Here is a 26,742-nt window from a genome sequence, read left to right as displayed (position 1 = left end):
CAGTTGTGCCATTTCTTTTTTTTTTTTTTAGATAAATGTATATTTGAAAAAAAATTCACATACATACACGTTTGTCTTTTCTTTGGCCAGTTTTGTTATGCATTTAAATTCCAAAAATATATTTTTAAAATATATACACATTAGCTGTTATTTTGCTAGTCGTATTTTTAATAGCAACTATATATACATATATTATATATATTCTTTTATATATATTTTATATATTTTCATACACATGTTTGTTTTTTGTTCAGCTAGTATTCTCATGTTTTTAAAAAAATAAATACATTTTAAAAAAACACATTTCTGTTACGTGGCTGGTAATCTCATGTATTTTCATTAAAACATATATATTAGAATACAATAATTTAATGCATTTAAACATGTAACATTTATCAACAAATTAAATGTATTTAAACACTTTTCTAAAGCAATATGTATATAGTGTCATATAGGTCATACATAGAAAATAGATACATTAAATAAATATATAAGATATATATTTCTGATGTAGCTTGTGTTTCTTGAAAAATATCAAACTACATGTCCTGAAAAATGTCTATAAAATTGTTTATATTGTGTGTTTAATATTTTCAGTCACACACACTCATTTGATAATCATACATGTTCTCCAGTTCTCTCGTGTTCCTCTGGGCGTTTTCTGACCTTTATGTGTCGATGATGACGTTTTCAGCCTCTCTTACTCTTCTGTGCACTCACATTATCATATCACTCATTCACTCAACATGCTAACATAAAAGGTGAACTTCACTGAGGAGGAAATGTCGCTCTGCTGAAAAACACCAGTTCCTTTCAAAGAGCCGTACAGTGGAGGAATCAGGCGGATCCAGTTGTAAGAGGAGAGTCCGGGTGAAGTGCAGCAGCTTCCTGGAGACTCTTGTGACATAATGTCGTCATTCAGACAGAAACTATTTACACTCTGACAGGAAGCAGCAGGACCTGAACACACTCACAGAGTTTAGACCGGGGAGAGTTTAAAAGGATGAAGAGAAGACAGACTGAAGTTTGGAGCTCCAAAACTACAACAGGTTGTTTTTAAAAAAATTTCTGCAGAGGGAGGAACATTTTAGCTTATGATATGTTTAATATATGAAGACTATGAGAGTTACAGAGCGTTCTTCTTTTTTCCAGCTTTTGCTTGTTTTTAATCAGATTTCTTTATCAGTGAAGAGTAGTTCCTCTGATTGACTGCATTAACTAAAGTTTCCACCAGATGGCGACAAGCACCTGCCCTCAAACCAGACGTACAGCTCAAAGAGAGACAAACATTTCACTGTTCATCATTTGAGATACAAAATAAAGAAACTCTGCAGAATTGTAGTTAATAGTTGTGTCTCACACTCAGGTTGTCACGTACAGATCCGGCTGTGAGCTCTCAGAAGAATAAGAGTCTCAATGTTTGTCAGAGTTTGAGTTGACTCACGGTCAATAACAAGATTTAAAAAATGAACAAATATAGAGAATCTGAGCTTCTCAACAGTTTCATATCCAGCCTGTGTTTCCCCGCTGAGCCTCATCACAGCAGCATTAACAGGCTGCAGATCAGAACCGCATCATAAACCGTCCCTGAGTGTGTTATTGTGTCAGGAAATGTGATCCTGTCTGCGGATCAGATGGTGTGTCAGCCGGCCGGGACCTGGCTTTTTGTTAGCGCAGGTAAAGAAGAGGCATTTAAAAAACCATTAGAGTCGAACAGCTGCACACACACGCACACGCACACACACACACACACACACTCTGGAGGTATATTTGGGTTTGTTGAGATGATGATCTGGTGTGTCAGGACTTCAGCTGCAGGCTGCTGCTGCCGGGAAACCAGTGCAGCTGAGTTCATCTGCTCGGTCCAATCACCTTTTCTTTCTTTCTTTCTTTCTTTCTTTCTTTCTTTCTTCCCTTTAAAATCCATTTTGTTATATAATTGATTTGTTTTACAGATTCATGCTGAACCAAACCAAACCAACAGTAAGCTCATATTGGACATTTATACACCTCATCATTTAAACTCAGTCCAAACTTTCAGCACGACGTCAGCACGTATATGTTCTTAATGTAGTGAAGTGGAGAGTAAAGAAAAGCGGAGGTCAGGGTCACGGTGGTGGACGGGTGCATGTAGCTGCTTTGACTTTCGATCATGAGACCAGAGTTTGTGTCCAATCACAGACCTGGAAATTCTTTTTAACTGTAACCTTGATCTTTTTACCTCTCCAAGTCGTTCAGTTGCTGAATTCGAACCAAACCTTCACTGTAGTTTATTTGCTACAGCTGTAATCTACAGTAACAGTAACCATACCGCCATGAGCATCAGAATCACGATTTTGAGCCTCATCATGTTTCTGATTATGAACACAAAGCTGGCTCTACCTTGTGACCGGCAGCATATAAAAAAAAAAGACGCCATATCTGCATAAAAGTTTGGAAAAAGACGTGAGTTTTATTTACAAATGATATCAACAACAAAAGGGTCGGGGAAGTCTGGGCCAAAGCCAAGAAACAGGACTATTATACCTCCATCCTCCGAAGAAAAGAGACGCATCAAAAGAGGAAAAAGACAGAAACCCTCTTAAACAGTCACCACTGCTCCTTCTCCTCCAACAACCCTCGAACGTGACGCAGGATCTAATCACCTGATCAGGAGCACCTGAGGAAGGAGAGAGTCGAGAGGAGGAAGAGAGAACAGCACAAAAGCGGAGAGAGCGCGTAAACACTTGTAAATCCTGGTTGTTCATATTCCTGTAACAGAATTGGAACAGTGTCCAGGTTCCTGATGGTCTCGTCTGCAGGTGAGTCTGGATCTCTTCTGGTCCCAGACACTCGGATACAGTGTTGACATAATGCCACAGTATCCTGGTTTCTGTCAGAGTACTCCAGGTAGTCTGCTGGAAAAAACCAGCATAGACCAGCACCAGAACACAACATATGCTGGTCTTGCTGGTGACAGTCACCAGCAAGACCAGCATATGTTGTGTTCTGGTGCTGGTTTTGCACCAAGACACAACATAAGAGGTGAGGATAAGTAGAATCTGTGCTTAACGGGGTGAAATCATGGACACTCCAGCGGCAGGCTCGAGGGGCTTCCCTTTCTTTTCTCTTTCTGATTTGCCCAGCTGAACATCTAATCAGAGTGATTTCTCTCACCAGCCGGCCCCGCCGCTCGCTCTACACGCTCAATCAGATAGAAATTCGATGACAAGAGCCGACCAGTGCTAATGGATTGTTACAATTAGGGCCGCAGAAGCTCATCGGCGGCACAAACATTTCCCGGTTGTCTGGGGTTTCAGGGCTCCTCCTGCTCCTCTGCGTCTGAACATGAAGGATACAAGAGCTTTTCTCTTTTAGATCCTTTTTTAAAATTATTTACAGTAAAACTACAATCTGTGACATCACTGCCTGGAAGGTTAACAAGCCCCGGGGATCAAATCTGTTGACCTCTGACCTGCTGATGACCGCGTGTGACAGGAAGTCTGGTGCTGAACTGTGGCAAGAACCCCTCGTGTTGGTGCTCAGGTTAGAGGAGGGGAGGACGGAGACACGGCCGTATGGAGAAAGACAATCGATGAGGTCAGATCGCGGGTTCTTTCTTCAGACTGCTGCTTTGATTACACCACAGGCCGAAGAAGCTCCCGCTGATGAAACATGAACCTACATGACCTGGAGACGAGGCTGCTTTACAGATGGATGTAGCAGGCGTAGTTCAGGGCGGTGGTTTCTCCTTTGTGGATGTCACTTTGCTGTTTGTTCTGAGGACACCCTTGAAAACAAACGGGGTTCATCCTGTAATTCAGTGAATCATTAAATAAATCACAGTTTTTCTAGCGCATCTTGTGTCATGAGGCTCAAACTTCCCTCAAAGAGTCCGTATAAAACATTCCAGTCATGCATCGATGTCTTTTAAGGGGATGTAATCTTTCTTCTAAAGGTTCCGCCGTGTCGTCACTCTTCGCTATCAGCCCGAGCCGGACGGGCGATGGAGGCGCGGCGCCTGCAGATAGCAGCCAGCTGATCAATAGATGACCCACGCAGACAAAAGCAGCTGAAAGCCCGAGGGCTGATGAAAGGCCTCGTCTCATCTGGTGACAATTAGACGACAGCTGGAGTGTCACCGGAAACCTGAGTTACACACACGCGCGCGTGACCATGAATGAAAGTCATGTGGCTTTTAGACCAATCAGAGGCGACGTCGACGTCGGAGTGGAGAGAGGAGCGTTCATGTTTCTGTCCTGAATGAGGACGCCACTTTTGTTTTAACAGTTCAGATCTCTCTTTTATCTGCTCTCACCTTCCATGTTCATGTTTGAGGTTTTTTTTGGTTTTTGAAGCCATTTCAGTTCATAATTGCATTTTAAGTCATATTTTAAGATGCCTCACTTGAAAAGCACATTTTTCATAGCAGTTAGTCTACGTTCAATTGATGCAAAAACAGAATGAGAATGAGATTACGAAAGATGTTGCCTGTCGTGATGAAACATCAGAGAAAAAATGCACATCTTAGCATCTTTGTTAGCAGTTTTAGTTCAGAGTCGCTGCTCTCATAAACTAAGACAGTGACTGCACGCGATCACACAAAAAACTACTGAACAGATTTCAACAAAACCAGGTCAGATCCAGGATTGATTTCTTCTCACTTCCTTTAACAGTGCCTGAGTTTTTCTCAGGAAGTGATGGATGAAACTTAAAAACTCAGCCGTTTCAATGTGGCTGGTATCTCAAATAAGACCTGAATACAAATCTGAATCTAGTGAATTTAAACGTTTCATTTAAAACTGGAATTAAAGGGGATTCAATGTAAATTGCTGCACTCCTGTAAAGCACTTTAAGGTCGTCTTCTGTCTGAATGATGCTCTGCAGATAAATCTTCTACACACACCTTCTGGTTTTGACGTTGTGTCAGAACGCTTACTCTACTTATGTTGCACAAAATACACGGTCATGGTAATTTATGATCATTCAGGTTCACTTTGTCACAGGTTTTCGGCGACCTCGCATGATGTAATTGGAGACATCTTGAGTGTATGAGCTCCTGTAGTGCTTCAGTGTCGGTGACCTTTAGGTGATTCTGCTCTCAGCTCCTCACTCTGACTCTGACTCTGCAGTCAGATTTGCATCCCATCCCTCTCAGGCTCGGGCTCTGCTGGTTTTCCACCAGGGGCATCCTTGTGATTTCTCCTTTATAACATGGCCAATTACAGGCACGAGCCCAAGCACGTGCAGGGGAGAGGCTCGTCTTGCACAGTTCATTGCACCAACCATTTGCTGCATATGGAGCAAACGTCAATCTACCAGAGACGCACCGGGCATCCTCCACCTGCCCGGCCTGCGTCCCAATCACAGTCTGACTCTGTAAAAACACTGAAGCTCACAAATGATTTAATGGCTCAGAAAAAAAAGGGGAAATAAATCACCTTCACTGTTTTCAGGCTTCGTGCAAAGCAGCGAGCCTCCCCCCTCTGCTCTGTGAGAGAGATGGTGTCTGCTGCTGGGAGTGGAGGAGGAGGAGGAGGAGGAGAAGGAGGAGGAGGAGGAGGAGGAGGCGGTGTCTCCATCCAAGAGGGATGTTGTGTAGTAAGTGAAGGGGGCGGAGGAGGGAGGAGGGTGCAGCTCTCTGCTACTACGTCAGTGCACATCACAGGGGCACACAGGACCTTTTTGCTTGAGGTTGTCGGGGTGACTCCCTGCACGGAGGAGAGAGAAAAAAAGAAAAAGAAAAAGCCTAAATACGCGCTGACCTTCTTCAGGAAAAAGGTAAGACACGGATCTTCCTCCTCAGACGCGCAATTCCATCTTTATCTTCCCTTTTAACGCGTTAATCAGCTCATTTCCTCCGCTGCCACCGGCGCGATCGCTTCTTGGTGCACGATAGCAGGAGGATTCAAATGCATTTAAGATACAAGTCGACAATTTATTTATCAGAAAGGATGAGTTCACAGGCCCGAGCTGCGCAACGCCGTGACCCCTACACCCGCGCCTGAAGGGAAATCAAGGAGGAAGTCGCCCTGTGCGTGAGGAGTGAGCTGTTTTTTCGTTTCTAACATAAGTAAAGATGAGATTTTGAGAATTCTAATAGCGGATTTGTGCAACAAAAAAAAAAAAGATGCGCCCTTCGCTCTTGCGCGTTAAGAGCGATCACCATCACCAGGAGGAGGAGGAGGGGAGGCAGGAGGAGAAGGGACGGAGGTAACGGGGTGTTTAAATGGCGTTAAACAGCACATATGGTCAGCTCACAGCGTATCGATCCGGTTAATGTGCAGCCTGATTGGAAATTGGAGATGTTTGCCTCTCCTTGGCACGGATGCCCTTGCTGCTTCCCCCTCCTTTCCCGTCGCCGGTGCCACCTTCTCTCCTCACCGCACGCTCATAATGTCGGCGCTTTTTGCTTTTATAAAAAAAAGTTGTCCTGCTCTTGTGTTGTTGTATTTCATGTGTGTGATGATCAGGGAGCGCTCGGGAGCGTCGGTGTTGCAGGGTGTCCCGTCGTGCGTCGTGCGCCAAAATGACCTTGTAGAAACCCAGCGGGGGGGAATGTGATGGAGAAAGAGTGATGAGCAGTTTTTTTCCCCCCCCCCCGTCTTTTCCTCTGTGGTGAAGCTTTGCGGTGTTTTGTGGCAATGCTTTGCAGCTTTTGCCCTCAGAGGAGGGACACCGTGTCCTTTAACTCTGGAGTAAAGGAGGGAGAGGGATGTTGGAAGACGATCCTGGGTATTTCTGGTCAGCTCGGTGCTTTTACAACTTGCCTGCATGCCTGATGTCTCTGTCCCTGTGGCAGCCATGATTGCAGCTCTGTCAGTTTCTGAGCTGTTAATGGTATCCAGCCCAGAGGAAAGGGGGTCGCAGCGGCAGGGAGAGGGGAGCAGCTTCTGTTGCAGACCTGCAGGACCACCGACATCCTCCTCTGATGTGATTTATAGGTTGTGATTGGAAGCCTGACACACTCCCGGCCTCTCAATTAGCTCCGATCAGGCTGCAAGTGGGTAACATCTTTACCTCGACATAACAGCTCCTCTGTAGAGTAGTTAGCAGCATCAACCCAGATCCTGCTGGCAGGTTTTGTGTCTCTGATGCAGTCACAGCAGCTCTTCTTCAGGAGGATTAGTCCTGTGTTCCTCAACCAGTCAATCCTTGTTTTCGACACCTGTGCAGTGTTGTGCCGGGCTCAACATGCAGGTTAAGGAAGGAGAACATGCCAGGAGGGAGATTCGAACCCCGAGACGTTCTTCACAGTGAAAAATCATGGTGTGGAAGTTTTTTTAATATGAATTCTAGTCAAGCTGTCGCTCAACGTTAAACACACAGGGCTGTAATTATCGGTTGTGTTTCTGCCGAAGTCAAAGATCGCTGCAAAGTCAAATCAGAGAGCTTTCAAACATCCCAGTTGGAGCTGCAACAATAATTTGATTAATGGATTGATTGCGCCTTTATTTCTCAAACATGGCAGTGAAGTGAATATCCTTTGGTTTTGGACTGTTGGATGAATAAAACAGGACACCTTAAAGGGGCCCACACACACCGCCCAGAGTCAAACCAACGGCCAGCTGGCTTTTAAAAGTTGCACTGAAACAAACCGCCTCGACTGCTGCCAGCTACACAGCAGCGTGTACGTTCTGTGCTTGCATGAGATCTCTAAAACGTCGGGTGGCGCTAGTCTCGTGGCAGTAATTCAAAACATGAAAACAGGAAATGACGGAACAGAGTGCAGACCATCGTCACTTCCGCCCCTCCCACACACACCGCGCTGATTTGCTAGCACACCGCCAATTAGAGTATCCGATGGCGTCCAATCCTCAGACCGCCAACACTCTCAGACTTGAAGTTGAATCTGACCAGACACAGTCCGCGTGGTTCCAAAAGCTTCCACCACAGCTGAACACACCCAACAGATTTGCTCCCGAACTCGTCCGAGTCTCCCCGAACGTTTCAGACGTCCAACGTTTGGGCCGGTGTGTTCCTGCCTTAACACGTCACCTTGGGCTCTGGGGAATCCTACTGACCATCTTTACCACTTTTTTTTTTTGTCAAAATAAATACAGATTGTTTTAAGGTTTTTTAATAAGAATCCTAGTCGAGCTGTAGCTCAACACACAGCACACCAGGCTGCAGTTAATCGTAGTGTTGCTCCACGTTTGCAGTGGCAGAGACAAAGATTGGTGCAAAGTCAAATAAGATCTTCAAAACATTTTACAGCTGCAACAATAAGACTATTAATTGGTTGACAGAAGTATTAATTGTGTCGATCATTTTCAGACAAAAAATGTCAAATATTTGCTGGTTCAAACTTCTCAAATGTTTAACTCTGATACATTTTTTCTCACATATGATATTAAACTGCATGTTGTTGGGTTTTAAATTGTTGGATAGATTAAACAAGATATTTAAATGTTATGGATGGGAATCATGGATTAACTCACGATACGATTCGATATGCCAAACGTGGCCCACGATAACGATATCACCGTGATTCTGCAATAATCAATACATTGGAAAACAATCATCTGACCATCATCTGTCTTAATGAAGGATACAAAACAGACTTTAAAAGGTGCAGAAACATTGTATTTATTTGCTTGTTCTGTCCATGTTCACATGTGCCATCATTCCAATGTGCCGCTTGTGTTTTAAATGAAAATATCGATAATCGTATCTCAAGAGGGAGAATCACAATATATCGCCTTATCGATATTTTGTCCCGCACATGAAGGATAATGAATAAACTGAGAAAATAATCGTAATCAATTATGAAAATGATTATTGGGAGCAGCCATTATCCCTTCAGACGTGTTACGTCACTGACAGTCTGTCTAATCTAATACGTGTTTTGTTTCAGTCTGTGATTAAAGATTGAAAACAATCAGAAACATGTTGATTTATATGATTATAGACTATAGATTATAGCTGGGATTAATCAATTAATTTTTTAGTCTTTCCAATATGAAAAAAAATGAAAAATGCTCTTGATAGTTTCCCAGAGCCCAAAATAACGCCTTCAAATTGCTTCTTTTGTCCAACCAAAAGTCCAAAACCCAATGACTCTTCATTTACTGTCATCACTGACGAAGAAAAGCAGCAAATCCTCACATTTGCACACAAACGTTTGATATTTTGGTTTGAAAAATGGCTGAAAACGATAATCAGAACAGAGACTCATTTCTCTCGACCGACTAATCAATTAATCGACGCAGCTCTAACGTCGTGAGTGGAGTCCTCACCCGACATCAAAACAGAAACAGTGACGTGACAGCCGTGTTGCAGGTGAGGCGGACGCTCCCGTGTACAGCTCTGTCCTCGCGGCTTAACACAGGAGCTCCACTTGAAACCAGGAGGAGCTGAGGGAGCTGCTCTGTTTGGTGTTCTCATTTTCTGCCTGCTACCTCTGCTGATTGGGCCGTGCTCCGGTCCGTCCGCGGAGATTAGCCTTGTCACAAGTTACAACTCGCCTCTCCCCTGCAGCTGGGAGCAATGGTGCCGGAGACGTTAGCATAACATCTACAGAGTAGGAAAAAAAACCAACCACCTTCACCCTCCCATCCACCCTCACTACCCCATCCGGGTGTTGTCTCGATCAGCAATTAGCGCAGCTGTTTCAACATTTAGAGTGCTGTTTCATTTGTCCTGCATCGTTTTTCTGCACCGATCCTGTTTTTGGCTCGTGATGCTGCTGAAATGTTCCTCTCTGCTAAAGATTTACTGAGTCTGAGGGAATAATCGATGGCCCTCTCCGTCGTCTCCAGATGGGCCGGTCGAAGCGACGATTAGTGTCAAGCACATAACTCTTCATTAACCGCTGACGGCTTCTCGTGCGAGAGGAGACGAGGTGTCTGACTGCTGTTTTCTGCTTTTATAAGCACATGCGTATGATTAACACTCATCAGCCCTGTGATCAGCTTCTTTTACAGCAGTGGTATCTGGTCCTTAATTGACTGCTAGTTATGCAGTAAATCATCAGCGATCATTAAATGTCCTAATTAACAATGAATCGATAGAAGGTAATATGTGTACGTTCATTTCTGCACTGATGTTTTGGTTGGCTGGTATTTCTGTCGATATTAAAGACGCTCGGTGTAAAAAGTATACATTACTCGTAAAGTCTCCCGTTTCACTGCACTATAAACTGTCCTTCCTCCATAAGATACATATCTTTGTGTGCCTCATAACCATATTTGAAGGATGATTGCGAAACATGTTTGTTTATGTTAATACTGAGCGTGTAATACGATATGTGTAAAAGGATATCGGCTGATCTATAGATATCAGATTGTTTTTTACCCCCTAGTGGTGGTATTGAACGCCCAAAATTCAGTATTGGTGAGATTTGAGTTTTGTGACAACTCTGTCATTTGGCACTAACGATGGAGACAGCGATCAAGTGGTACATCCCTGATGAATTCCAATTAATTGCTAGAATAACAGACAATGCAGCGTTTCTGAGATCAAGGCTTATAAAAAATCTATAATATATACTAGAGAGAAGTGGATTTCTGCCAGGGACGTTGTATCTTTGCTAGTTTTCTGAAAAACTCAAATAAATGAGTGGAAATATTCATATTTGCTTTCTTGTTGGGAGTTAGTGAAAGTTAAAGACTTATAACACTCTTATAACTGTGTTAAACCAGGAGACAGTTAGCTTAGCTTAACATAAAGATTAGGAGCTGCAGTGAAACCACCATGTAGCATATTTTATGTACAAAAAAACAAAAAACAAAAACAGACGACACAACGTATCGATTGATGAGCCTCCAAAGTGCTGGAAGGCTTATTTTTTTTTATTTTGGAAGGAGACAGATTAGCTGTTGCCAGATTTATGCGAGGCTATGCTAATCACATCCTGGCTCCAGATCCAATTTAAAACACCTGTCAAATCACAAGCTAGTCCTTTAATAAGTGTACCGTCTTCGATTATCGCCTCTATTTTCCTTGTAATTGGTACCAAATAACAGTATTTTTCAGGAAAGGCCTCTAGGAGATTATTAAAAAGTCATAGAAATAAATACCTGTGAAATAAATCAGTTCCTCTTTTTTCTCCTCCGCTGGCTTACTTTACTGTTTGTGGCAGATTGATCTTGAACTCAGCAGCAGCGAGATGACAGAGGAGTGGGAGCAAAGCTTGTAGTGACAACAATTGAATTCACACAACCATAAAAAAACATCCATTGTTCAGCGAGAGAGAAGAGCTGCAGCCGAGCATCTGCACAGTGTAACGGTGATTATATCTGAACGGAGAGTCTGGCCCACATTTTCTTTGGTGTCTAGGAAGAATGCACCTTCTCCTCGGAGGTAGTGCCGCTGCCTTGAAGTACATCTTTCAGTCACCATTAGTGTTGTGGTGCAGTCAGTGTTTCCACCACATTGGTCCAGATTGTACCTGATTCTCTTGACATTCATTGTCACGAGAGGATGAACCCTGATCACCTGAATTGTCACGTAGCAGGTCAAAGATGTAACTCATTCAGCATTCATGGTTCCCAGAGGATGAATACGAATGATTTTGATCCTCTGACTTCTCCGAGCACCGCGGTACCTGCATTCTTTCTAATGTCACCAGCTGTGAATTTATGTAAGCTTATGAGAAAATGATCCTACTTCTCGCTTGATTTGTTACCCCAGTAAACAGTTTCATGATGAGTTTATGTTCTCCATCTCTGGTGTCACGCCTTCTTTAACACATTCACACATTCATTTAGTAAATTATGGTCCCATTTAGAGTAGAATAGATGATAAGGCAGGTCATGCTTTAGTGTGTCCACCTTGCTATGCTACCATAGCGTGTGCTCTACTCCTTAGTCAGATCCAATCAGGAAATGTTGTCAACTTTGGCTCCCAGAGGCCACCTATGTGTTTACACTTGCTCAAAACAGATACATTATTGTCATTTATCGGTTTCTAACATCTATCTGACAAAGCACCTTCAGTTTAAGAGACATTTCGAAATGAATACACATCACAACACTGTTAGATTAGCATTCCCCACTTATGCAACATCTAATGTACCTAATATTAGACCAACGTGAGCTGCTGGTACACGCCGTGGAAACCTCCCTTTGTGCACAGCAGCTCTGTTGTGCACGACAGCTGTGTTGTGCAGCTTTTGTGGACCGTGCTGCAGGTTTTGAACTGCACCTCTCAGCTGCCCCCGGTCGACATCCTCCTCAGTCCATTTTGCAGTGAGCACAGCCAAAATGGATGCAGAGAGCTGACGTCACCGTGTTTGACATGGTGTTGCTAGCCGCCTCGGTGCCACCAGGGTGACGGTGCACACTGAGAGCCCGAGCAGGGGAACAATGACGTGACTCATGTTAGGCTGCAGATTCTCCCAAAGGGGCCTTTGCATCCAGGGAGGAGCCATGACCCAGTAAAGCCTAACAACCAATCATCACACCCTCCTTCAGAGGCTGCTGTTATGTTGTTAGCCTGGATTGGCCTGAAGCCACGCTGGAACATGGTGCAGCTGAATAAAACTGTCACTTCCTGTGCGACCGTGTGCAGATGTCACACTGTTGTTGGTGCAGATGAGCAGGAGCTGGACCGAGGCTGCCAGCAGAAGAGGTTTTCCTTTTTCTTCTTTTTTTTATCGCAGCAATACATCACTGCTGAGGGCCAAGCCGACTCTGGCACCTCTGTCCTTGTGGCCAGAGAACAAGACATGAATAATTGATGCAATTCCTCACACGGCCTCAGAAGGACTCCCCTCGAAGCCCAGCCCGGGGTAGCTGATAGAGAAATGATGGATGAGGATGGATAAAAAAAAATGCTGGTGGATGGTTGATATCCAGAGACGCCACATGAGGATATATTTTTTTGTGTGTCTGGGCCGAGATGACTAACAACAGCCTGTGTGTTCCTGCAGCAGGTCGAAAAAGGAAAACTGAATGTTGCATCTCACCCTGCACAGGTCTGGAGGGCATTTCAGTGACTTCCTAAGTGACTGTGTGTGTTTCTAAACCAACTCACACAAAGAGTGTAGAGCATCTTGATAAATGTCAGAGGGATGGTATTGATTTAACCTTTGACCCCTCAAGGTGCTCGCTAAAAAGGAGCCAATAGAAATCATTTAAGAAAGAAAATTACCTCTACTTTTACTTCTACTACTAGAAATACAAGTCCTTTTATCATTTACATCTAAAGACTACATTATATTTCTGCAATAAAATGGTTGGACCGTAATTTTGTTCAAGGTAATGGCGCGTTGGATTTGGTTGCCAATCATTATAACTTCCGGTAGAAAGTTAGAAGGTGTGGAAGGTTGTATGAACAAGACAGAACGTGACATTTCTGAATATTTCTGTCTGAGCTAGTCCGATCGATCGATTTCCATCAGAAATGGTGGTTGTTTAAAGGGATATTCCGGTGTAAATTTAATCCATGTTCTAACACACCGTGACACTGAGTAGGACCCCCCTCGAGAGATAAAGTTTGCAGACTGCTAGCTTACGTAGTGTTAGCATCCTCAGATACGACCGCACGACAATAGTACATTGCAGTAAATGGGTCCAAGTATGACCCGCCATCAAAAAGCCACAAGTAATGCTCAGAACAGCACCAAACTTCAGCAACATTAGAAACAGGGTCCCAGCACATATTTCGAGGCATTAAACATTTGATATAGTTGCCTTATTTGTCGGAAAAAGATAAACAAAACTCACCACCCGAGAAGCCTTCCTTGTTGTGGGGAAGCCCTGTGAGTCGATTACCGAGTGCAGTAGAGTCCCGCAGCTCAATGATGATCATTACTGCGGGACTCTACTGCACTCGGTAATCGAATCACAGGGCTTCCCCACAGGGGGGGTCCTACTCGGTGTCACGGTGTGTTAGAACATGGATTAAACTTACACCGGAATATTCCTTTAACTACACGTACAACAACTCCCACGATCCTACACTACTGATTTACAGACCCCTAGTGGCAGAAACTGCATACTGTGGATTTAATATATCAATATTCTGATAAACTAATATTTTAAGCCACACTTTAAGATCTTGCATTATTCTTTACAGGAGTGAAACCTCCTAGTAGGTTTTGGTTATGGACAGTGCCGCTGACTTCTGAGCCGTCATTGTGATTTAAAAAGTCCTCGACCAGGGAGCGCAGAAAATGCAGAGTTGGTGTTGTTTTTGAGACTAATGTCCAGTTTATATTCTCTTATTAAACTCAAGATGCTCAGTTACATTGTTGGCGGCGGTGTTAACCGTGCTGTTGTCATCTGTGTTTTCTCAGCTGGGATTCCTCAGTTCAGCTAGCCGGCTAACTTTGTTTTAAACCTCTGAGGTCGAACATAGCTAAGTGGTGACATGTGGTGCGAAGATGAAGATCCTTTTAAATCCTGAAGGGGTTGTATGATGGTGCTAACTGCGTTGTTAGATGTTAGCACCCAGCACTACTTTCTAAGAGACATTATTCTTGGGTTTTCTCTTGACACTTAATCCGTTAACAGGACTAAAAGTCTGCCGTCATGATAACGTCACAGCAGTGCTTTAAAGCTAAATGCTAACATCAGCATGCTAACATACGCACCGTGATGACCACCATCTTATTTTAGCGCGTTAGCATTGCTAATTTGACCTGATGATGGAGCAATGTGGCAAGTTAGAGGATCACCAATGTTATTACAATTCATCCTGACATGAATATCAGTGCCAAACGTCATGGCCGCAACATTTTCGAGAGATTTCACCCAAAACCTCACGGTGGGATCATTAAAGTCTTAAGGTTTCATCCATATCAGTTTTGTTGGTGATGGTGCCAATCCATGATGTAGACGTTCAGATATTTCACTGAACGATTCAAACTTTTGACCGTGTTTGAACAAAACTCCCCATACGGAGACATTTTCCCCCCTGGAGCTGCGCCGCCAGCATTACTGACAATCCAAATCCACCCCAGGTATTTATAACTGTGAATGTAAAAGCTTCCCTGAACTGCATATAAATTTAACGACAATAGTTTAACTGCTTTATCAGCAGTTTAAACGTCGTGTTTCCTATTACTCAGCAGCCTGTACATCCTCCTCCTCTCGGTGATATATAGACAGCTGCCTTGTCTCTCTTTTTCCACTTTGGCGAGCTGATTTGAAAACGAGCATACGGCTGAATGTAATCTCCTCCTGTGGTCTGAGCTCATCATGGCAGCCGACAGTGTGCTTTATTACGAGCGTAGGTGTTTGTTGACTGAGTCTTGTTGGGGGAAATCTTCAAACAGAGCGAGCGCGTGGGCCGCGCTGACCCGACCCAGAATGCAACGCTCCCGGTGCACTCATGAGAGCAGAAAAAAAAAAAAGACTCTCCAACCGAGAGAACAGCGGCGATCCGGTGGGCTGAGCATGAATACAGAGTTTATCGTTATCAGGACTGTTTAATATGCATCTCAGTGGGCTGCAGAATAATGAAGATAATGATGATAACGATGTTGAAATGGATTATTTTTCCATATTTTCTCTCCTGAAGCAATTGTAAATATTAAGAATAATCTCTACACAACTCATTAGGTAATTGATGCTTTGGAGCAAGGTGCACTAGATAACAATGAGTAGAACTTGCGCACAATGTCTCGATCACAGCTGATTTATGTGTGTTTGAGGATGTGTGTGTCGCAAAATGGCTCAGTGATGTCCCCTAAAATGCAGCTTTCACCTACATGTATGAAATTCGGTACACATGTGTATCGTGCCGTGACTGTATCCCAACATTAAGTTGGCCATTTTGAATATAGTGCTCGTTTTTGGTTTGATTTACATGTGTTGTATTTTAACCGACAGATTTAATTCTACTTTTTTCTACTGTTCGACTTCTGAAGAGTCTTGAGGATTCTTAAGATGTATTGGTTTCCTGAGTGTTTATATCTTTATAATCTCTTTAATGCGATTGTCTGACTGATGGCGCGTTCATTTATAGATGATCATTAATCGAATGAATCTCTATAGTCCACTGATTGGATGTAAGCAGCTCATATATGGAAGTACCGTAATGCTGCACGTCTACCTGATTAGGTCAGACAGAACAAACGTTGTGTGAATAAACATTTCAGCGTGCAGGATTTATTTTCATTGTCATCATGAAAGAACTCCCCCAGAGAGGCTGCACAAACAAAAAGGCGCACTTTAAAGTGTACTGAAAGCCAGTTTTTGAGACAGCACGGCTGTGGAGTTGTTATGACACATGCGTCACGCTGATGTTGCGGATTAAGCGATGAAGTGCTGGAGTTTTACTTTTTATTGACTGGAGAAAGAACGCTGGCCACCATCCGTCTCCACGATGATTGCAGGGACTGGTGTTGCTAAGAAACTAGGTGAGGAGTTTTGTGTTAAATTGACACTTGAACAATGAGTCTGGACAAAGAGTCAGACACCCACTCGGTCCATCAAAAACACAGACTGAGAGCATCATTTGAAGACCAGCCCATTCTGTATATTTAACTTTAGATTTGTGGAACGTACTCGTCATAATTCATTCAGCGTTCATGCTTTCTACTGTTAGCGTGTGGTCTTCGATCAGGACCGTGCTGAACCTCGGGGGAACCTATCAGAGGAGAAAATTCACCGCACGTGTCGTGGCGAGAAATCAGAGATGTCGAGAGAAATTAAATCAGCGCTGCATGTCATTACCGGCCATCTGCAGCTTTTAACATTCAACGCTGACCTGATCAGTTCCCACCTATCACTCTCAATCTCTAACACACATACATTCGTTAATCACTTTTTGCACACATGCATTCTTTTTCACTCGTTGGTCTCTCTGGCACACACGTCTATGTTAACACACACACACACACACACACACACACACACAAGAAACACTCGGAGACAAAGACTATCATCACTTGCGCTCGGCACTATCACACTTGTTATTTGCAGCATCTGTGCCGTCAAATGAGCAGCGGGATTTAATTCAGTGTGTGAACGTGTGAATGAGAGCGGAGAAAGAGACGAGCACAAGCATGAAACCCGACAGTATGGACAGTATATGTGCCGTCATACTGTGTCAGAGCCGATACTGTAAATCAGAGTGGAACTGTATCAGAAAACATATGAGTGACTGTCTGTCGATGAATTTAATAATTCCAAGCAAACTGCAATTATAAACGTGTAATCATAGTGTTTGTCTTTGATATAATCGATAAAAGTTGACCACATTTCATTATTTTGAACACTCATTCGATGCATTGTGACGTATAGTTGCCATGTCATGACATACTGTATATTCAAGGAGACATGTTCGACATATTTAAGTTCATATTTTTATTTTGGGATACTACTGGTATAGGTTTACATACTTTAATGCTCAAAAAATACATCAGATCTCTCATAGTCTCTGTCTGAAACGCTCTGTTTTAGCTCCCGTGCCTTTAAGACCCAGTCTCCTCTGATTGGTCGGCTCACACACGCCTGAGACAGCACCGCTAACAACAACAGAGCAGCTGTGCTAAACTTGTTGCTAGGCATAAATCATGCAAATGTGTGACTTCCTGAGGCAGTGTGATGTCACAAAGTCACGAAATTAAAGGGCGGGGGTTATGACGAGGCGTTTAAGGAGCTGTGTTTTCTGTGGGAGAGAGGAGCTTCTGTTCCGTTGGTGCAGGACTTTTTACATGCCACAAGACACTGAAGGAAAGGAACATGATTTGATTAAGTCATTTTTTTGGTGTCATTTTAGTTATGATATATTTTTCTTCCAGTAAAAGAGACAGTAAACTGAATATCTTCGTGTTTTAGACTCATTAGTCGGACAAAATAAGGTGTCTGCCTTGAATTGGAAGGTTGAGAACGATTCGGTGAGGAAATAACCAGCAGACAAATTTATAACGAAATTGACTGTGGAGTCTAATGGAGCGTGATCCTTTGTGATGGTTGAATTTGTTTGCGTGTGTGAAGGTGTTCATCCGCGCGGTGATGAAGGCTGAGGTTATATCTGGAGACACGGATGACTCATCCCGGCTGCAAACGTAGGGGCTGTTAATTGGACGCAACTTTAAAAGAACGTGAGAAATTCAAATAGAAAGTGATCTCAGAGGCGGTTTCACCTTTCAGAGGCATGAAAGTGAATAAATCATTGAAAATGAGCTCAATGTCAAGGTGCCTCATAATCACTGCTTTAAAACATGCAGTGGGATGTTTATATTTATGGAAATATTCAAATTCAAGACTGAATGTTTTTATGTGCCATCGAAAAATCCAAGATGTCTCTTGCATCGCTTTATGCATTTATCCCAAAAGCAGCCTGACGTGTTTGCTATCTCTGGAACCTTTTGGGTTTAAGATAAAAGAGATTGAATATAAAAACACATTTTCATGGGGTTGAACAATTTCCCCAAACCACATTTCCAAAAATCCTGCGAGAGGTTGTTGCTGTTGGTTTGTTATCACTTTTGCTCTGTTGACGAGGCTTTTCATCATCACTGTTTTACAGGCAGAACAGAATCCCTTTCATTTTTGTTTCCAGGGCAGTCTCAAAGCAACCCAGGAGATGAATATAAATAGAGGTCGGACTAAAATATAGTAGAATATTCTCTGTGTTGGTCTTGTTTGCTTATAGTAGGCCCGGTTTGTTAGGATGCCATTCTGTAAATTTCCTTAAACCTTTTTTAAAGTTGAGATTTCATAAAAGAATAATATTTTCTTGCCCCTTTAGTTCACATCCCCAGTTATATTGTGCACCCAATTAACAAATTATGCCAAAAAATCCCTTTCTTTGTATTTTTCTATCAAAATCAAAACATGATTTTTTTCTGTGCATACGAAGGCTTGAACCAACCACAATGAACTGATAATATCATGACATACACCCATCAAACAAACGTCAACTTTTGGCACAAAGCTAATGTTCATTGGGCAGCTAGCTAACAACAGCCTGGTACGCTCACTACGCGCAAACTTTCAAATGTTTAATTTCCTGTTTTCCTCAGAAATGCATCATAATATGGAAGCTAGACACTCTCAAAATGACATTTTATCCTGACTGTGGCCTTTATGGCAACCTAACAAACAATCAGTGGTTTATTTAGCCTACAAATCTAGCAGACATAATATTCTCTCTTTTTTTTAAGCTCCATTTTTGGTCTCCACCAACCAATGACCAAATATCTGGCCTTAAATCTGCTCTCCGCTCTATTATATTCACCAGCTAGCCGCTAACTGCGTCTGTCTGCTGTTCGGTGCTGGTACAGGTTGAGTAATTTGGGTTCATCAAAAATGTTTCTTACTGAAAATAAAAGCAGACTGATCCAAAACAGTAAAGTTGTAAACCAGAAAAACACGAGCTAAAAAGATGCTAAAACGCTACGTAGAACTGAGGGGAACTACATGGTCAAGGTTATAAGTAGTAATTTGACTCATGTTAATATTAAAGTAATAAAACAAATGCTGCACACTGCAACACTAAACATTTTTCAGCTGTAGCGTCTCGGTTTATTGTCCAGCTCAATGAAAACATGCTTCCTGGGTCTTTCAGGTGAAACGTGCTCTAACAACACCTGGGCCTCTGTTTGTTTGGCACCAAGCTTATCGCTACACGCTGCACACACACACACCTCCACCAGTCATAACGGGGTCAAAGTGCGCAGTAGGTGAACCAGGTCAAAGATGCTGTCGTACTTGTTTCAATCACGTAGGTCAGCATGAGTGATGTGTTCGCTCTGATGATATGGCAGAAACACAATATGGAAACTGTTTTCATGTGTTTATGTGAACATGTGAGTCACACACAGGGATAAAGATCAGCCTGAAGCATGATTCATCTTGTACCGTTCTTCATGCTCTTATTTGGGCATCATTGAAGAGAAAGAAGAAAAGACACCTCCTGCTGTCAGGGAAACAAATCAAGCTGTGTGTGTGGTTGGTTTTAATGAAAGCTAGTTAATTCAGATAATGTTTACAGTGTGTCGGGAGCTTTAAGGCCGACGGTCGCGGTGCTGTATACGAACCGTTCACTGGTTTCTTCCTCCTCATCCGTCTCCTCAGAGCCCGGCCTGTCTTCTCCCCTGCCAAAAACTCTCTGCCGCTTTAATAGGTCTTGTATTTCCACTAAATAAAACATCCCGCTGCTATCATCGAGTGCCAGGGCTCTGATGTGAAAGGTGGGCAATCCATTGAAGCAGCTCAGTTTAGCGGACGCTTTTAACGCCGCTGTAAAGAGTAATTGTTAAGTGCTCAAGGCTATCAGGGGGAGTTATGAATGGAGGTTATACGCTGGCGTTGAAAGGACCGCCTTGTCAGAGTCGCACTAATGTGGTTATAACTCCTTCGGCGGCAACTGGAAGACTCTAGTGCTCCGCTGGGGAGTAAATAGTGGAGATGTGGACAGACTGAATGAAATATAATATTCACAATAAGCTTCTCCACTGGAGAGCGCAACCATATTTTACTTCAACAAATGAAATACAGCATAAAACATCAACATTGATACTTGTACTGTGGAGTTATCCATAAGAGCAACTTCTTGGCTCTTTGTTATATTAACGTTAACACATTTTTAACAGATGAACATGATAAAAAGCTGTAAATTTAAGGTGTTAATTAATCAAATGATTAATGGCTGTGGTGGACAACTCTTTCACATGGTGTGAGCTGAACCACCCGCAGCTCAACACAACAAAGACCAAAGAGCTGGTGATGGATCTGAGGAGAACCAGGACACCAGTGACCCCAGTTTCCATCCTGAGTGGACATCGTTGAACACTACAAATATCTGAGGGTGTTCATCAACAATAAACTGGACTGGACTAAGTACGCTGAAGTTCTTTACAAGAAGAACCAGAGCCGCCTCTATTTTCTGAGGCGTCCCTTTTAACATCTGCCGGACAATGCTGAGGAGGTTTTATTAGTCTGTTGTGTCGGGGCATCAGACTGAGAGTAGCAACAGACTCAACAAGCTGATCAGGAAGTCCAGTGACGTTGTGGAGATGGAGCTGGACATTTCGACAGCAGTGTCAGACAGGAGGATGCTGTCAAGGTGCGAGCGATACTGCAGTACGGCTCTCACCATCTCCACAACGCTCTGGTCAAACAGAGGAGCACCTTCAGCCAGAGACTAATTGCTCCCAAATGCACCACTGAGCGCCACAGGAAGTCATTCCTGCCTGTGGCCATGAAACTTTACAGCTCCTCCCTCTGATGATCAGACTCAAATGACTCTTTATAAAAAAAACAAAAAACAAAAACAAAACAAAACTATAATAACTTAATGCTATATTTCTATTTTTACTTTGCACAAAGCATATGGAACAAAAACAATGTCATTAATAAAGTATTCTAAATCTGAATCTGAAGTAATGTAGCTAATGCTAACCAGCTAACGTTAGAGCAGTACAGTATGCTTGGTGCCGACTGTGGGAATCAGATAATTTTTAGCGCTTTTTTCCCCCACAAACTGGCAGCTACCAAGACTCTGTTTCTGGCAACGTGACACATTGAAGTCTGATTTGAACTCACTCTCTAGATTTTGGTCTCCACCAACTCCAGAGGGAAATTTCTGTCTCTTTAGCTGCTAAATGCTCCACTATATTTAACATCTAGTCACCAACTTAGGTTTTTAGATGATCTGTGGTCAGCTATGTCTTGTCGTTGGAAACACCACTGTGAACATGGAACACGAGAAAAACTGAGCAAGGCTAACGTTAAGCTAACATCAAGTATAAATATTCTTCAACAGAGTTTTAATATTTGCAAAAACAAATATTCTATAGTGTTTTTTTTCAATGTTTCCACCCGAGGCGATCTGTAACACTGTGATTATTCGGGGCAGCGTGGACTGACAGCAGCTCCAAGACAACATGATTCATTTAGCGCCCTTGTTGTTGCCCGCCATCTTTTGTTAGCGTGCTTTTAGCCTGCCACATTGTATGTCGCAGATGTGTGAGAGTGCGTGGCTGTGTGAGTGTATGAGGCTGCACTTCCCGTCCCCCTGGTGTCATTTCTGCTCGCTGGAGGAAAATGGGATTACATAATTAAGTCTTTCATCAGCAGCAAACGACAGCGCAGGCTTTTGCTCGGTCCCCCCCCTCGACTATTAATTTATTATCAATTTACACTTCATTACAGATGCCAGAACAGTTTGGAGAACTACTCTGTTTCACAATAACTGTTTGTGGTAAAAGCGTATCTTTGTTCCAAAAACCATTTAGTCTTCATCAGAGCCCAGTTGGATAGAAGGAAAGCGGCCTCAGCTGCACATTATCTCTACATGGGCGCAATGAGAAAGTGTTTGTTATTCATCGGCAGAGAGTCGACCAACACCTACTCACATATCTGTACCTCCAGCTTGTGAAAGGCTAATCAGATGGTGATGGGCTGCCTCATTGCATTCAGATCGGTTTGGAGAATCACCTGGTACAAAGGTCGTGACCATGGTGACGGAGGATGATCGACCAATCGGCTGATTCCTCAGAGAGAAATAGGAAATGAATAGAGACACTACACACAGATAGATGTAGAAGATTACAGCTGTTCAGTGTCTGAGGTCAGAGAGGTAAACAGAGGAGGATATTATTGTTTGGTACAATACACAGTCATTTTAACAATGTTATATTGAAGAAAAACCTTTGCTTTAAATGCACAGCATGGAACTTTTCCTAAAATATGAATATGAATGTGAATATAACATAAAAAAACAATGAAAAGGATGTGATTGAGGCAAAAATGCTCACAGACGAGGAAATGTGTTAAAGCATATTTGCTGACATCTTTCTTCACTCTCTGACTTGTCATCTGATGTTTCTTTGGGTTTGAGCATTGTTGTAAATATCCGTAAATATATAATGTGAGTGCAACTGAGCTAAACAATTGGCAAAGGTCGAGACATTTTAATGAGGAAATGTTACAAATTATATATATTTAGTCAACAGGTCTGCAGTTTCTGAAGAATTTCCTGAAAAGATTCCTGGCTAGAGCAAATTCTGTTACATTTGGTAACAATAATAATAATAATATCTATGGGACACTTGATTATCCGTACATGTTGAATGTGAGTTGATTATCTGTACATTATGAGGAAATCACGGACCTATGATCATTACATAACATTTTGCAGACACTTTTGTCCAAAGCGACTTTCATTCATTCATACACTGATGGTGGTGGCTGCCATGCAAGGTGCCGACCAGCACATCAGGAGTAGTTTGGGGTTCAGTATCTTGCCCAAGGACACTTCGACATGCAGACACTTGCATTCGAACCAGCGAGCTTGCGATTACAAGACGCTGGGTCTGCCCCTGGGCCACAGCCTCCCTATGAACCAACAATTCCACTGTTGCTATCAAACAAACAGTCGTTTTTCTAGCTGGTTGTTTCACCTGAACCACGCGTAGCTGCTAGTAGTTCCTCCAAGGACGCTGTTTTGGTTCGATACCTGACGAGATGCCTGGTAACATGAGATGAAGACGTTATGCTTCTCTACGTTTTCAGGCAGCAGATTTCTGGCAGTTCACAGAGAACGGATGACGATTACTGTCACCTACAGCATTTAACAAATACAACCAAAAAACAATGCACGTGTATTTTACAGCGGGAGTGATAATATCATTTAGAAGAACACACACACAGATGGTTATCTTGCCCTCCACCTGTTCCCCATGTGCAACATATTTACATGGCTGTAAAACGCTCCCTGGTGCCCTTCATATTTATTTGTCTTTCATGGGAGGAGTGTGTGCTGCCGGCTCCTTTCCACCGCCTGCCGTCGTCCACATTTAATTAAATCTTACTCTGGGTAGTATTTTCAGTTTGTAGCCGACGTACTATGAAGCCCGCATGACGACGAGCGTTTAAACATTCAAACACGCCACTCCTGTGCCTGGCTCTCCATCGTTTTCAGTGTGTTCATGAAATATGCAAACAAGGTCGTTTCCTTTTCCCACCGCAGATGCATTATGTTTAATGCATCCTGTCTGCCCTGTAGGTTTACTGAGCCGTAGTGTGTAGGCAACAGAACGTGGGCGCAGTGTCTGCCGGTGATGTCAGCCATACATCCCTGAAGGGACGGTGGATTTAAAGCCTGGAGTTTATCACTTGCTGCTCCCTTGACGGTTGTTTTTGAGCCATGAAATCCAATTTTCTGCAGCGGAGTAGAGCTGAGAGGAGAGAGCGGGCGCTGCCGTTGAGGCTGCTACGGCCCTTTAATGTAGTCTTAATGGAGCAATCACTTTTCAGATTGCTTTCCAGATTAGAGGAAAGGAAGTTAGGTATTTTGGCTCTGGTGAGTTGGGAGTTTAACATTCTCTCCCACAGGATCAGCTGTTGTGGGCCTCTTTGGAAGCCAGCTGTTCGTCGTTAGATGCATCTGGTTCAGTTGTGGTGATTGTCGCTTGTATGGATTCATGGCATGTGATTTATGGGAGCAGTTTGGTGCTACGTTGTTGTAAACTAGGCGGGAAATCTGCGTAATGTAATGTTAACGCTCTGTTTACCTGCTGATGGTGTACTCGTCCAGACGTGGTTTGTTAGATCTATGAAGAACTGTCAGGAACTGCTATTAATCTGAAACGTTACATGAATATAAACATTTAACATGTGTATTTATTGATTAGATTATTACATTGTTTTTGTTGGACACTCTAATGGTCGTATTGTCATGGGAGCGGTGATATATGCCTCTGGGGAGTTGCTGCCGATCGAGCTACTCATTTGTTAGGAGGTGATGATGTGCTGACCAAAACAAATTAACTGAAAGATGCTAAAATGCAATGTGGCAGTACGAACAAGCAAAAATTGACAAACATTTTTCCAGCGTTTCGATTTTGAGGATTGGATGCTTGTCATACATTGATGTATGTTAACAAGATTGTCTGGACTATTGGTCGGACAAAACAAGGCATTTAAAGATGTTAAACATTTTATAGACAAAACAGTTAATAACTTGTTGTAGCCTTGAGTTAATCCTTAAAGAGTGTACGTACGAATCCTTTGTGAGGGTCTAAATCTGAGACTGACCAATCAAACAACAGATTGACTCAACGACAGCTGAGCATGTGAGTCAAAGCTGAGCATCTAATGAAACAGTGTGACTGTGAAGCCTTTGACTCCAAGTCTGTGTTTCATTGTTTTCCGTGCCGTGCGTCCACACAGCTCAGACATCTTGGCTCATAGTTGCTCAGCCTCAGTTTTCACAAGCAAGTGAAAACTAAAATGAGCAATTCGTTGGATTGGATCCAGGCTGATGACAAGTCGCCAAATGTCTTTCACAACGTTTGCTCATGATGCGATGTTGCACCTCCGAGTGAGAAACTGTTGAGAAAGGGAGCCGCAGTGATCACAAGATGGAGGAAAGGCAGATATAATGACCTCGAAGCAACATGTCGGTCCAAATTCATCCAAAGCCAGCGTCTGGAGCGATGTTTGTGTGGCTGAAAATCCAAATTCAGTACAACAAATAGATTTTCTTTAGCAGTTGTTTTGAACAGAGTTATTATTAGTCAAGAAAGTGAGTGAGGCTCCGCTGAGGCTCCCGTCACTGATGTACACAAGAAATCAATTTACTCCTGGCTGCTTGTTCCTGCAGGCCAGCCTGAAATGTGTTTTTGTTCTGATCCCAAATGTTGGTCACTGATGCAGTTCAGCAACCTGTAAAAACCTCCTGCCCATCTGAAGAAACACATCAACAGAGGAGACGAGTCAGCACAGGGATGTAGGGGTGATGTATTGTCTGCTGATCAGGTTCGTTCCATCACTCTGGTCCAGACTGAAATATATCAAGAAATATCGGAGGAATATCCATGAAAGTTTGTACAGAAATTCATCCTGCTTGGAGGGTGAAGCCTGCTCACTGTGGTGATCTCCTGACATTCCCTCTTGCACCACCACTAGGTTGACCTTTTGTAGTTTTGAGTGAAATATTACATTGATTGCGTTGAAATGTCGCACATGAGACCAAGCAGAGATTGAGTTCTCTCAGGGAAACTTTCGCCAAGCGCCATGATCAAGTGAACATTTTAATTTACTACTGCTACAGCTAATAATAGTAATAATAATAGTAATCTGGTTATTTAAGTAAGTCCTTAACAAGGAGAAATCAAACCAGTCAAGAAACAATAAAATGAAAATCCATAACATATAAATAAAAACATGCCAAACATATCCGAAAGCTTGCACAAAGAGAACAGTATCAGTCGATCTCAGTCGTCTGGAGGTACAAACCAGGGCAATAAATCAGAAATGTATTTACAGGCAGGGCATTTTAAGGTCTTAAAAGTGAGTAATACATTTTTAAAATCAATTTGAGATCTAACAGAGAGCCAGTGGAGGAAGGCAGGCACAGGGAGGATGTGATGGTACCTCTTTGTTACGGTAATAAGACAGGATGTAGTGCTTCGTACCAAGTGGCCGTTGGAGGGAGAAATGGCTGAACCCAGAACAGTGCAGTACAATAATCAAACCGACAATAGATAAAAATAGGTGCAACTTGCAGCCAATGAGAAACAAGATTGAACAATATTTTTTAAATGACTCCCAGGCTTCTTATTTGGTCATTTTTTCCCCGATCAGCCTCAAATGTTAGCACGCTAATCTAAGATGCATATAGTTCTCATGAGCATGTTAGCGCGTAGCTCCGAGCACTGCTCTGCTCAAGAGTTCCTGCAATTATTGAATCTTATCCAGGCGAATGAGACGGGCCTTATTAAAGCCAAAAATCTAATTATAATGTCATTTGTGATTCTGATAAGTCATGTTTTTTTAAATACGCTGAAATCTAATTAATCCGAAAATCAGGAATCTAATTAAATAAGATTCGATTCTCTTTCACATGAATTCCTGC

At 42.8% G+C, this 26,742-nt stretch overlaps 1 protein-coding gene and 1 long non-coding RNA gene across 2 annotated transcripts in view; both read left to right on the top strand.

Moving 5' to 3' along the window:
- The first annotated feature begins 2,532 nt into the window (after nt 1-2,532).
- Nucleotides 2,533-3,838, top strand: LOC115567832 (uncharacterized). The gene is made up of 2 exons (XR_003981270.1): nt 2,533-2,801; nt 3,382-3,838. It is a non-coding gene; the product is annotated as an uncharacterized LOC115567832 (long non-coding RNA).
- Nucleotides 3,839-5,568: 1,730 nt separating this feature from the next.
- Nucleotides 5,569-26,742, top strand: part of sv2a (synaptic vesicle glycoprotein 2A) — a 57,048-nt gene continuing 35,874 nt past the window's right edge. Inside the window, exon 1 of the mRNA XM_030393438.1 lies at nt 5,569-5,760. The gene's annotated coding sequence lies outside the window, so the exon portion shown is untranslated. The remainder of the gene's footprint in view (nt 5,761-26,742) is intronic.

Source organism: Sparus aurata, chromosome 17 (assembly GCF_900880675.1).
Source record: "Sparus aurata chromosome 17, fSpaAur1.1, whole genome shotgun sequence".
NCBI classification, from domain to species: Eukaryota; Metazoa; Chordata; class Actinopteri; order Spariformes; family Sparidae; genus Sparus; species Sparus aurata.
Note: the sequence above shows the minus strand (reverse complement) of the source record. Positions and strands in the feature narration are given on the sequence as shown.